General features: G+C 40.7%; 1 protein-coding gene across 1 annotated transcript in view; it reads left to right on the plus strand.

The window, feature by feature from the left end:
* FBXL7 (F-box and leucine rich repeat protein 7) overlaps positions 1–13,351 on the plus strand; it is a 346,458-nt gene that overhangs the window by 259,859 nt on the left and 73,248 nt on the right. The window lies entirely within an intron of this gene.

Below are 13,351 nucleotides of genomic sequence, written 5' to 3' on the forward strand. Positions count from 1 at the left end.
ATTGGGGGCCCCATCCTAAGAGGAAAAACAGCCATAGAAGACTCTCGGGTGGGAGAATAGAGGAGCCCCCAGGAAAGGGGGGGAAACCCCTATGCCCAGCTGCCCCGGTGAGCGAGAGCGGGATCCAGGTCTCCAGAAGACAGAAGCAGGTACTAGACAACAAAGCGAGAGAGAAGACAGGAAAGAAGGGGAGAGCGAGCGACCGAAAGGGTGCCCCGCTGTGGAAACCCCAGGAGAGGAGATCCAAGGTTTAAAGGGGGAAGGCCCTGGGGAATGTCTGCAGGGGGATCTTCCAGGAAATGAGGGCCAGGCCCTCTAGGGCTTGATACCTGCACCAAAGGCCCAGGACAGCTGGTGTGGGGGCCAGGCCCACCCGACTCCCCTGACAAGCAAGAAGGAGGAGCAGCCGAGAGGGGAACCATCTGGTTGTGACTGGTGTGCAGACCTCTGGGCAGAAGTAGAGTTGTGGGGCGGTCAACCCCCCCACCCCCACCCATGACTTTTGTAGGTGGGCAACAGACAACCCCCGCGAGGAGGATCCAGGGGACCTCCCAGTGGAGGGCAGTAAGCTGCCCTGAAATCACCTCCCAGGTAGAGGAAGAAAGAGCAGGGCTTCCGCTCCTCCCCACCCCTGCAGTTACTTAGGTGGGGAGGTATGTGGCAGGGCACTGCAGTGGAAGCCCATATCAGCTCCTGTCACTCCAGCCCCATTCAGGGGAAATGGGTTGGGGCTGGGCCACTAGCTAGGACTCGCCTGGAAACTGGCCACATCTGCCAGACTCGTTAACAGGGGCTAAAAGCTTGGCAGGAAGTGAGTCCAGTCTGGGGGCACAAAAGGAGCCTGCTACCCTGTTGCCACTGAAGCCTGTGCTAGACCAAGCCTGTAAATAATCTGTACATTGTTGGAGCTTGGTGGTGGGGACTGGACACAGGACTAAAGAGCATGGGTGTTGTACCAGCTTGCAGTGGTGAGCTCATTGGGAAGTGGGGCCAGGAGGCTGAACCCAGTGGGGCGCAGTGAGCATGACACTTAAATTAACTCTTTAGTTCTTTAGAAAGTAAAAGTAAGTGAAACTGAGCCTGCAAAGATGCTGTGATACTACTGAATGAGAGACAGCACCCCTTCTGGACTGTTCCACAGAAGTGCGAGCAAGATGGATTTGCCAATGGGATGCCCTATAGACCCCAACAAAGGTTTTATCTTGATTGCCAGTGTGGCTGAGTGCCTGGAATGGATGTCACGTATGAGCCACATATATGGAAAGTGCAGAATATTATTTGGTCACATAACAGTTAAATACAATTATGGGGAGTGAGTGGGGAAGAATGTTTCCAGTTAATCAGTCCACTTGGTGTTTTATCCTTAAATCTGAAACCATAATTGGATCAAAGTAATACCTATACCCAAATTTGTTGAACCAGTAGTAATAAAAAGTTGACCAAGCTTTTGTTTTGAGACTATACAGTTCCTCCCCAACTTTACAACATGCCTAGTACTAAATGAAACCTACATCTAAAGTCTTTATTAAAATAAAATACAAATCACCTAGCTCATATCTAAAAAAAAATCAAATATAGTAAATAATCAAGTGGAACAAGTATAAAACCAGTCAGCTAGTGGGATCAAATAAATACAGTTGGGTAACACCCAATTGTAACATTCAGTTTTAAGATATTGTTATGGATACAAGTATTTATAGTTATAGCAAAGCTTATAAATATGATGTAAAATAAGATGTATACTAAAGGATTGGCAAGAGACAGAAAGAAAACAGGCATTGGAATATGTCATCATACTTTGTCATGCAAAATGATGACAACGCCCTTGAAAATATTTTATTCCCAAGAGTGTTGAGTTGGGGAATTGCTAAAACACATATGTCCTAACTGACTCAGCACTTCAAGAAGCAACAAGCAAAATTGCTGACAAAACTTTCTAAATAACAAATTAATATATAAGAAACAAGTGACCCATGGCCCAAATTGGAGACCACTGGTCCAAAGACTGAGATGAGCATTATGTGCCCACTCTAGATCTCTTCTCAGGTGTCTATCATAGCCTGGGACTTCTCCTCAACATTGGGAAAACCAAGATGCTCCACCAAAGTTGTCTCTTTTCTCCTACAACTTATCATTAGTGGTGACATTTCTCTTACCTTGGTAGCCACCTCTCCCAGACAGCCAATCTTGATGTGGAGATTGAACATAGAATCAGTTGGGCCAATGTATTGTTCAGAAAGTTGCTCTGTCATATCTTTATCAGCAGAGATCTGTGGAATGAAATTAAGATCCTGGTGTACAATGGAGTAATTATCCCCACTCTTCTTTATGGGTGTGAGACATGGGTGACATATTGAAGCTAACTTAAGCATCTGGAGTGGTACCAACAGTGCTGCCTTAGGAAGACTCTCTATATCAGATGGGAAGACTGTTGCACGAATGCCAACGTTCTCTCTGCAGCTAACGTCACCAGTGTTGAGGTGAAGATTATGAACCATCAACTTTGCTGGGTTGGCCATTGTGTGCAGATGCTGATACTCATCTTTCTTTTCTCAATTTAGTCATGGTAAGAGGACACATGGGGGATAGAGGAAATGCTACAAGGACACCCTGAATGTCCATCTTATGGAGGGTGTGTAATTGTGCCTTAGTGGGTCACAACTGAGGATGCCAAATTCAGGATGAACTGCTGAGAAATAGGGGAAACACAACCCAAAACTGGTGTTTATTCTTTTATAAGATATACCAAACCAGCCACAAAAGTAAACTCCTGTTTCACCACACTGGCTAACAAGAAAACATAGAGGCAGTTTCCTCAGGCATTCCAGTCCTTATATCACCACCAAAAACATTGGATTCAGAGATGAATGGTTCTTTACAACCAGTCTCATCAAATAATAAGTTCTTCTGATCTCAAAGGACCAACCACACACCCAGGACAATATATATCTTAGATCTTACCCAAAAATCACGCTGATGATAATCCTTTAGTATCTAAAATCTAAAGGTTTATTCAAAGGAAGGAAGGAAGAAAGATGAGAGTTAAAATGGGTTAAAGGAATCAGTTACATATAGTAATGGCAAAGTTCTTGGTTCAGGCTTGTTGCAGTGATGGAATAAGCTGCTGGCTTATGTCAAGTCTCTGGAGTACATCCACAGCTTGAATGGGTCATTCAGTCCTTTGTTCAGCGCTTCAGTTTGTAGCAAAGTTCTTCCAGAGGTAAGAAGCAGGATTGAAGACAAAATGGAGATGTTTCCAGGGCCTTTTAATAGCTTTTGCCATGTGGAGGGCATCCTATTGTTCTTACTGTGGAAAATTACAACAAGATGGAGTTTGGAGTCACATGGGCAAGTCACATGTTCATGCCATCTTAAGTTTCATCAATGACTTTTCCCTCTGGCAGATATCATAGATCATTAGGGTTGGAGGGACCTCAAGAGATCATCCAGTCCAACCCCCTGTTCAAAGCAGGACCAATCGCCAATGGCCCCCCTCAAGGATTGAACTCACAACCCTGGGTTTAGCAGGCCAGTGCTCAAAACACTGAGCTATCCCTCCCCCTCAAAATCACAGGCTGTGAGGGACCTCAGCTAGTCCAACCCCCTGCTCAACACAGGACCAATCCCCAAATGGCCCCCTCCAGGGCTGAACTTACAACCCTGGGTTTAGCAGGCCAATGCTCAAGCCACTGAGCTATCCCTCCCTATCTTTGTACTGAGGGGTAGCCAACGATGATATGTCCTGGGACTCTGGAACTTGGTAACTTGAGCCCTCTACCTTATTTATCTTATTGTGTGTCACAAGTATATTATTAGAAACTATAAGTGACAATGATACTGTCTGAAAATATATAAATAAAGGTGAAAAATTGATTAAGCTAAATTGAGTAGAATTGTGCCTTGGTTTCCCATTTTACAGGGTAATGCTAGTCTATAATTCAGCAAAGTAGCCCATTTGGGCCTGATTCAAAGCTCGCTGAAATCAATGGAAAGACTATCAGGGGCATTGGATCTGGGCTTTTATCTAGGAACACTGGGGATGAGCATTCCCTAGAAGTGTAATGAATTTGAGGGTCAAATACTATTTTCTTCCATTGCTATCTACTATCGTTCCATTCATTGCACATCTCCATTCACAGGGGTCGTGAGAGAATCCCCCTTCCCCTCCATGCAGCATTGAACAATTTGCCAGACCTGTAGTGGCCACTGTCGGAGAGAGATTGCTGGACCCTTGCTGTTCCAGTATGGCAATTTCCAACTTCTCTTATCAGTTGCTTACTACTTCATAGTATTCTTGTGGACGGCAATATGTGTTGGAAACAGATTAAAGAAAACCACTTTGCTTAAATAAAAATAATGGGCTAGATGATGGCAGCAGTTTGAAACTGTAGTGATTGCCCTTGCATAGCAGTTCTTGCAGAACAAATTGCTGGTTGAAACACAACAGAGCTGTTGGAGATGCAAAGTATTTTTATTTTTCTTGGGCACTCTTTCAACGCATGCCTGCGGTGGAAGCTTTGTGGCACTGTGCCTGTGAAAAAACTTTTTATTTTTTTCATTCTATGATTACTGTTGCTGGGTTTTTTGTTTTTGTTTTTTTGTTTGTTGGTGTGTTTTTTTTTGGGGGGGGGGGGGTCAGCTAATCAATCAGTTGTAAACCGGATGGCTCGAGGACTGCTAATGAGCTACAGAGTCTTTCATCTATAAATTCTGAGTTAAAATTCACCCCTACATTGGAACAAAAGTTGTTGCTGTCTGTGTGATAGCCTGTGTCCAGTGTGCTGTATATCATATTTGTTGGCTGGTGACTATCCTGTCTGGTTTTTGGTAGAAACACAGGCAGCCAGAACTTGGAGAGTGCTCTAAGAAAGTCTGCTTGTTGGGTAAACTGGAGGGAAAAAGAGAGAGACACAAATGGTGGGTGATGCCACAGTCACACAGGACTCCCCAAAATGCTGACACAAATACCACTTCAGAACTTTTAGTTATAAATCATTATAATCAATCCTCTGATTCCCTGATGAAAATCCATGAACTCATGAGTGCCTTACAAAGAAAGGCTTCCAGCTTTACTCTTTGAAAGAGACCTTTAGTCTCTGTTAACATACAGCATGCAGAAGTTATCTCCAAGGGCTTTTCTGTTTTTTCTGCTCAAAGTGACAGGCATCCAGCTGCCATATTTTGGCCTCTGACATAACACTGTAATTGCTGATCTAATTGCTCTTACACTTTGTTTTTGTTCATAAATGCCCTCCACTGACTAATGAAAGGTTGGAATTCGTATGTTAATAAGGCAGGCAGTACAAAAATGATGTAATGATTGAACATGCATTTTTCATGGTAAAGGAGTGAAGTCAAATCTGTGCTACCCAGTGACTGCGAATGACACCCATCCCCACTGAGCCTGCCTCTTCAAGGTGCTGAGGGCCTGCAATGGGGGACTAGGCATCATTAGCTCCTATTGAAGAGTTGACTCTTGACTCTTGGAAGGTTAGCCCTTCCTCCAGTCAGTAGTGCACTCGCTATCACTTCAAAGCCTGCAAAGTTCCTTCTCAACCTTTTTCGTTCTGAGGCCCCCCTAATGTGCTATAAAATTGCATGGCTCACATGTGCCACAGCTATTTTTCTGCATGTAAAAATGAGGCTGGCATTAGGAGGTAGCTAGCAGGGCAACTACCCAGGGCTCCATGCCACACTGGACCCCGCAAAGCTAAGCTGCTCAGGCTTCAGCTTGAGGCCTGGTTGGCAGAGTGTGGGCTGGTGGGCCTTTGGCTTTCTGCCCTGGGCCCCAGTAAGTCTTAATGCTAGCCTGGCTTGGGAGACCCCCGAAACCGGCTCACAGCCCCCCCAGGGGTCTCGGACCACTGGTTGAGAACTGCTGCCTTAGGCAACTATGTATCCATGTTATCACCTTTTGGCTGGGAGTTGTTTGCATCACTTGAGCAATTAAGAATAACAATATGTTGCTTCATTTAATCATTTTCTTCTGCAGACAGCCATGTGGGTTACATTAATCAATGGGACACAGTAGGCCACAATACAAATCTAAAGGACTTGACTTGGCTGCTAAAATACACAAATAGCACAAAGGAGCAGAAAGAACTTGCAGATGCAGCAGTGTTCATTAACTGGGGCTCCTGGCTGCCCACATTTATTTTCAGAGTTTGATATGTCTGAAACAACCAAGTCTCAGTTGTGTTTGTCTACTCTGGATTGACGCTCTGAGCCTTCCCTTTTCTCCAAGTTCAATTCCCACTGTGTGGTTCAGATTCACCCCTAATGTAGAACCAGTTGTGACCACTCTTAACAGTTCACAGATGTCTGGATTGGGGGGTTGGTTCAGATCTGTTTAATATGTTTATTGATAAGGTTATTTATATTTTGGGAAGAAGAGGGTCGTTTAAAACATAAGGAAATGCATATTAAATTGGGAAGTAATGGCAAATTCCACTTCCAAAAGTCAGGCAGTGGGGGCACTCATTTTGTCACACACATGGGTTTGAAACCAGAGCAGCTCTAAGTTATACTCATTCTTAATATATACAGAATAATTAAATTTAAGTGAAAACAAAGCCCTACTGCTCCTTTTGTTTGTAGACACTGGCTATGTGTGAGAAGCTGTTTTTTTTCCCCCTTAACTACTTCAATAAAGAGCGGACTCCATTAACTAGAAACTAATTTGCTTGTGCATCATTGGCAATAGTTGAAAATGGGCCTCTGGGAACACTCTGGCTGTTGTCAAGGTACGCAAATAATATTAGCTAGGTGATGTGCCTCAGTGTGATTTCTTTGGTGTTTTTCTGGCAGTGATGATATACTCTGGGTGTTTTATTTTCTTCCTGCCTATCTTTCAAGGTATTTTCATGGCCCCTACCATAACAATATCTGAACACCTCCTTAGTTGTGTGTGTGAGTTCTAACCAGTGGGCAAAAGACAGATTGCATTACATAAAGACAGAACCTGACAGGGTACTGTATTAAATATAGAAATAAGTTAAACATGATACAGAAGTGTCATTCCATTCCACAATGTGCACAGACTGCACACTTCTTTATGCCATGTTCTTGGAACAGCAGCACATGTCCTTATAGTCAAAGTTCAGTTACTGTAACTTCCTCTACTCATAGCTGCTCCATCATGTACAATACATTCAAAATGTAGAGGCTGGCTCTCACTGCTGTGATCACAGTAAGACTTCTTTCCATTGGCTGTCTCTGAAGTGGTGGATTGGTTGATGAGATGGCTCTATTGCTAATTAAAGCCCGTGTTGGTGCAGCTCCTAGCTACATCAGAAACCACCTCTGTGGGCCTCAAATGGCTTCCAAGGTGGTGAGTCCCATTATGTGGCCATAGGGTGACCAGATAGCAAGTGTGAAAAATTGAGATGGGGTTTGAGGGTGATAGGTGCCAATATAAGAAAAAGCCCTGAATATTGGGACTGTCCCTGTAAGTTTGGGATATCTGGTCACCCTATGTGGCCATGAGGTAGTAAGCATTGTGTTTTAAATTGAAGTTAATCCCTTTTGAAAACTTTCATTTAATCTCTTCCCACTTCTTTAAAAAATGCTTTAATTTTCAAACTTTTTAGCTTGGCCACTCTTGCCCCTGTATTTTGTCTTTTCCATCCCCTTTTATCTTTTCTTTCACTCTGGATTGTTGAAGTTTTAAAGGAGTGGTATCACTTGTGCTGTTTTTAACTGTCAGTACTTAGAGTGTAAATTCCAACTGCTGTGGTGGGAGCTGAAGGGCCAAAAAAAAGAAAAAAAAGGACTTTCACCACCACTGTTTAATTCTAGTCATAATTAAGTCAGTGAAACTCTATTGATTTCAGTGGATTTACACGGATGTGAAACTGGAATAATGTGGTGTTGAATCATCAACCTAAAGCCGGTAATGAAGCCAAACTGAGTCTTTCTGTTGCTTACACCTCACCCACCCAATCATCTCCCTCGCTCATTTGTGGATTCTGGTTCTTTGGATTGTCTTACATGGGGTCCTAGGTATAGTTGAACAGTAGACAAGAAACAATCGATGGCCGCAAGCCAACCTTACATGTGGAAGAGGTGAAATTTGCAAATCTGTGGTTAAGGGCATATTGCAAATGCCAAAGATAATTAGCTAGCTAGACTTAACCATCTCTCCGTTAAGCTAAATACATTTAGCTTCTTAAATCTGTCACTGAGCAGTATGTTTTCTAATCTATTAATCTTTCTCGTGACTCTTCTCTGAACTCTCTTCAGTTTATCAATATCCTCCTTGAAGTGTGGACACCAGAACTAGACACAGTATTGCAGCAGCATTCACAGCGGTGCCAAATACAAAGGTAAAATACCCTCTCTACTCCTGCTTAGGAGTCCCCTGCTTATGGATGCAAGAATCGCATTGACTCATTCAGCCACAGTGTCATACTGGGAGCTCACGTTCAGCTGATTGTCCATCATGACCCCAGATCTTTTTCAGAGTCACTGCTTCCCACCCTAGACTCCCCCATCCTATAAATATGACCTGCATTCTTTGTATACATTTACATTTAACTGTATTAAAAGCATATTGTTTTCTTGAGCCCAGTTTACTAAGTGATCCAGATCACTCTGTGTCAGTGACCTGTCCTCTTCATTATTTACCATTCCCCCAATCTCTCTCTGTTATCCAAAAACTTTATCAGTAATTTTGTTTTATTCCTTTTCACTGAGTAAAAATGTTAAATAGCATGCTGAGAACCTATCTCTGCTAGACCCATTAAACACCCACCTGCTCAATGATGATTCCCAGTTTACAATTAGATTTTGAGAGCTATCATTTAGCCAGTTTTTAATCTATTTCAGGTGTTCATTATTAATTTTGTATTGTTCTAGCTTTTTAATTAAAATGTCATGTGGTACCAAGCCAAATGCCTCACAGAAATCTAAGTGTATTTCATCAACAGTATTACCTTTATCAACCAAATGTGTAATCTCAACCAAAAAAAATAAAGTTTGTTTGACATGATCTATTTTCCATCAACCCATGTTGATTGACATTATATGAGTCCCCTTTCGTTCTTTATTAATTGAGTTTCAGCATCAGCCACTCCATTGTCTTGCCTGAGATTGATGTCAGACTGAGAGGCCTATAATTATCCAGGTCATCCCGTTTACGCTTTTTAAATATTGGCACATCCATCTGTTTTCCTCTAGTCTTCTGGAACTTCCCCAGTGTTCCAAGACTTATTGAAAGTCGTCATTAATGGTCCAATGAGCTCTTCAGCCAGCTATTTTAAAACCCTTGGATGCAAATTATCAGGACCCGCTGATTTAAAAATGTCTAATTTAACATCCTCTTGCAGAATGGAAGGATTGTTATCCTATAATATGACTACATCGTACATGCACAACCCTCAAATACTATGTATAGGATACTGGCCACTGTGGTATGAGGGTACAGGAGTACAATTAAAAGTAGCATTGTACTTGACCCAGAGGTCTAGTCTGTCAAGTTAATTTTTTTTTCTCTTCATCCTTGTCATGGTGCTGCTTTTCTTCCCCTTTCCCCCATCCTTTCTTTCATGAAATGGTGATGGAAGAATATCACTAATAAGGGAGGAGCTTATTGAAGAGGTGAATTTTGCATTTAGATCTGAATGCTGTGACTCTGTTACTGGATCTGGTGTAAAGGTGATATATTGTGGTGTTTTAGGCTTCTCCACATTGTCCTCTGATTGGGAAAGATGATCTCTAGGGTTGAGGGTATAGTTAATCAGATAAATCTGTGGTAACTATCTAGTGACAGCTGGTAAATGCTAGCTTCTTAATGGCTTCTTTTGTAGACCATGGACTCCTTGGACAAACTGAGATTTTTAATTAGGCTGTCAGTCATGTTACAAAGGTACTTGTCCTGTAGGCTCTGGACTGATACCACTAACTCATATCCAGTATGTCACCAAATAGCCAGCAGACAGTAAAAATAAAAAAGCTTACATTCATTAATGTGCAGAACTATTTTTACGCTAGCATCCTAGAGCTGTAAGTACTCAGTTTCCTAAGCCATCTGATTCCCACGAGTCATGTTTAACTTTAGCGTCATTCCAAACTGAGACTGGTTTGGGAATTATGGGTAGGATTATTGTTTGCAAAATGGAAAATGGAAAAAAATGACAATTAGAAATGTAAATAAAGGAAAGTACAAATAAAAATATACTTATTTAAAATACTGGCAAGTAAATATGTATATTTATATTTTAGTTAAAGATACATTTTGTATACATAATATTTCAAGTTTTTTCTCCCTACCTATAGATAATAATGAAATACTCTTTAAATTACTTCCTGATTCTCTTACATAGTTCTCAGTACTGTAGGAACTCATCTGTAACGGAAGAATGAATACAAGAAAATTCAGAAGATACAAATTTCTGTCCAGTCTCTGCAGGCAAATATTACAGGAAAATAACTTACATCTGCTTTGCTTGCATTCCAATTCACAGTTTAAAGCAGCTAACCACAGAATTCAGTTCTATTTCGCAAGGATTAAAATGGTTTTAACAAGGCCATTTTTGCCTAATTGGGAGTGACATTTAAGGCAAGCATGCTGGAAAAAAAGGCAGCAGAGAGGATAAACCCAGCCAAATACTGGAGTCCCGACATTACTTTTGGAAAAAATAATAGAGCTGATTGTCATTCAGCCTCTCAAGCTAATCTGTGATTTAATTGCTTCCTAAAAGCTTTATTCTTGTATGGAGAGTCACAGTCAAAGCCAAATTACAAATAAGGCCTCTACAGAACTAACCTTGATGGAGAGTTTGGGGTATTACCGTTACCAGACTGCTAGACTTTTGTTTGCACCTATTTAACCATTCCAACATCACACTTTTAGTTAAAACATTTCATGAAAACTAAGATTAATTTATGCTGGAAAATCCCATTATGAATGCAAAAATGCATGTTTGAATTCTCCTATCCTTTTTAAAAACAATTGTAGCTTTAATAGTTCTTTGTAATTTGTTTTTTTCATTTACAGAGTAGTATGGGCTCCCCCTTTTGGCTAAATGAAGAAATGCAAATTCACAGTATTGATAACTAAAAATTGTGTAGTGTTATCAGCTGAAACCTTGTTTATATCTGTTACCAAAAATGGAATAAGGCATCTATTTCTTTTTTTAAATCAAGTGGTGACTATTTTTCTAAATCTAAAAGCAGTACACCTTTCCAAATACAGGATACCATGCATGGGTGTCATGTAAATGCTTCTAACAAGGAATGTTGTTGTTGTTTTTAACGGCTCGTAATAAAAGAAGCAATATATCATAAATAGTACTTTAATTTGATAAAATTGTGGTTGCATGTAGATTTAGGTATTAAGCGTTCAAAGTGCATTCTCTAACTCCTTGCTGTTGACTTATCCTGTCTTTCATCGCTCCTTATGCCTTGTCTTCCTATCTCCTATGTGTTTCTGTATTACTGTGTTGTTTTGACACTTTTTTCTGTAATTAGTATTATGTCAGAATATAACTATAGGCATGTATAGAGACATAAATAGCGTGGGGATTTTGTTGTGCTTAGTGCAGCGGCAGCCAAGCAATTAACCATTTGATGGGTGCCCAGAAATATACTTATGCTAGCAAAATAATTAATGTCAAAGTTCTAACTTTAAATTGGATTTTTATGTAGCTGGGTGAGTAACACTGAAAATCAAACTCAGCCCTAGAAATGTGCCTATTCACATCAGGGATGAATTTGTGCAATTGATTTTTATAGGAAGATTTGTGGGTACGAGCTGTTTGAATTGAAAAAATATTAATTATAACTGTTATAACTATACCAATTTTGCTTTTTGTATGGCAGAATAAATTCTCATTTTTTCCTAAGCACAAAATGATAGGATCTAAAACATTTCATAAGTACAAAAAATCTTGTTAGGAAAATGTTTAGCCACATAGAGGTATGCAACACAGATACTCAGCCTCCTCAGAAGACAGGTTAGTATTTCAGTGGTCTGGTTCAATCTTGCTTAGGTAGCGAAAACCTGGCCACTTTAAGGTTCTAAGGCCTTCACACCTGGGAGATCTGAGTGCTGCTATAATTGCCTGGTTAAATATGGCTATTTAGGGCCAAATTTTCCAAAATGGCCTCTAAACTTGGACTTGCCAAAGAACAAATTTGCATGTGCCAGTGGTATCTGTGCATGCAACCAGGTTACGTATGTCAAATTAAGGTGTGCAATTTTAGCCACTTTATGAACAAGAGAGGCAAGGTCTCTGAAAGCATTCTATCATGGGGTTTTTAATTCTGAATCAAGGCTGCAATTATAATCTGCATAAGGGTTCTCAGAATACCATAGTTCTATAGGTTATTGGGGAAGGGAGATGAGGAAAGAGCCACCCAGAAGAACATGTGATTAGGGTCTTCTCTCTCTTCTGCTCACCAATGTGTTCCACTGTGCTTTAGCATCTTCTGGAAAGCAGCAGAATGTATAGAAACTGGTACATTATAACAAGCAATTAATACCTGCAATTACAGTAGAATGCGTAGATCTGCTCTATTTGGCAATTAGAGATACTCTGCAGATCTTTTTGGAGGTTACACGTAGCTAATATTTCCCACTTCTGCCTCCTTGAGTTATATTCTATACCACCTTACTACACAACTAATCCAATTTATTTTAATGATACTACTCAACGTAAGTGAGGGTTGCAGAACTTAGCTTGCAGATAGCTCCAATATAATGTAAGATATTATGTAACTTAAAACATTACACCATTTTATCCCACCCTGTGGAAAGCAGTGTGGCATAGTGGATAGAACACTGGACTGGGACCCAGGAAACATGGGTTACATTCCTGTCTCTGACCCAGGCCAGCTGTGTGATTTTGGGCAAGTAATTTCATTGCTCTGTGCCTCAGTCTTCCCCATCTGTAAAATGGAGATACTGACCACCTTTGCAAAGTGCTTTGAGCTCTAACAATGAAAAAAGGCTATTTAAATAGAGAGACTATTTCTAAAGATATGATATTTGAGGGCTCCTACTGGCCTGGCACTGCTTCATTTTTTCCACAAACATCAGAGCCTCTGCTATTGTTGCCACATGTTCCCAAGCTGTTCTGAATCAGTTTTTTCACAGGCATAAAGAACAAATTATTTTGTTGTTAAATTTAAGAAGGATTAGGACTCCCATTTTATTCATCTGCTTTCAAATGTGAACAAATAGTCACTAGAATAATTGCAGAATTTCAATATTTAGAAAAAAACTATAATGTAAATAATAGCAGTACTTAATATTAGTGGATTTTTTGGCTCCTTTATTCATTTGTCGATTAATTTATATTACTGTCAAAGTATGAACAGATAAATACAATGTTCAAACATGTATGGGTTT

Source organism: Chelonoidis abingdonii, chromosome 2 (genome assembly GCF_003597395.2).
Source record: "Chelonoidis abingdonii isolate Lonesome George chromosome 2, CheloAbing_2.0, whole genome shotgun sequence".
NCBI classification, from domain to species: Eukaryota; Metazoa; Chordata; order Testudines; family Testudinidae; genus Chelonoidis; species Chelonoidis abingdonii.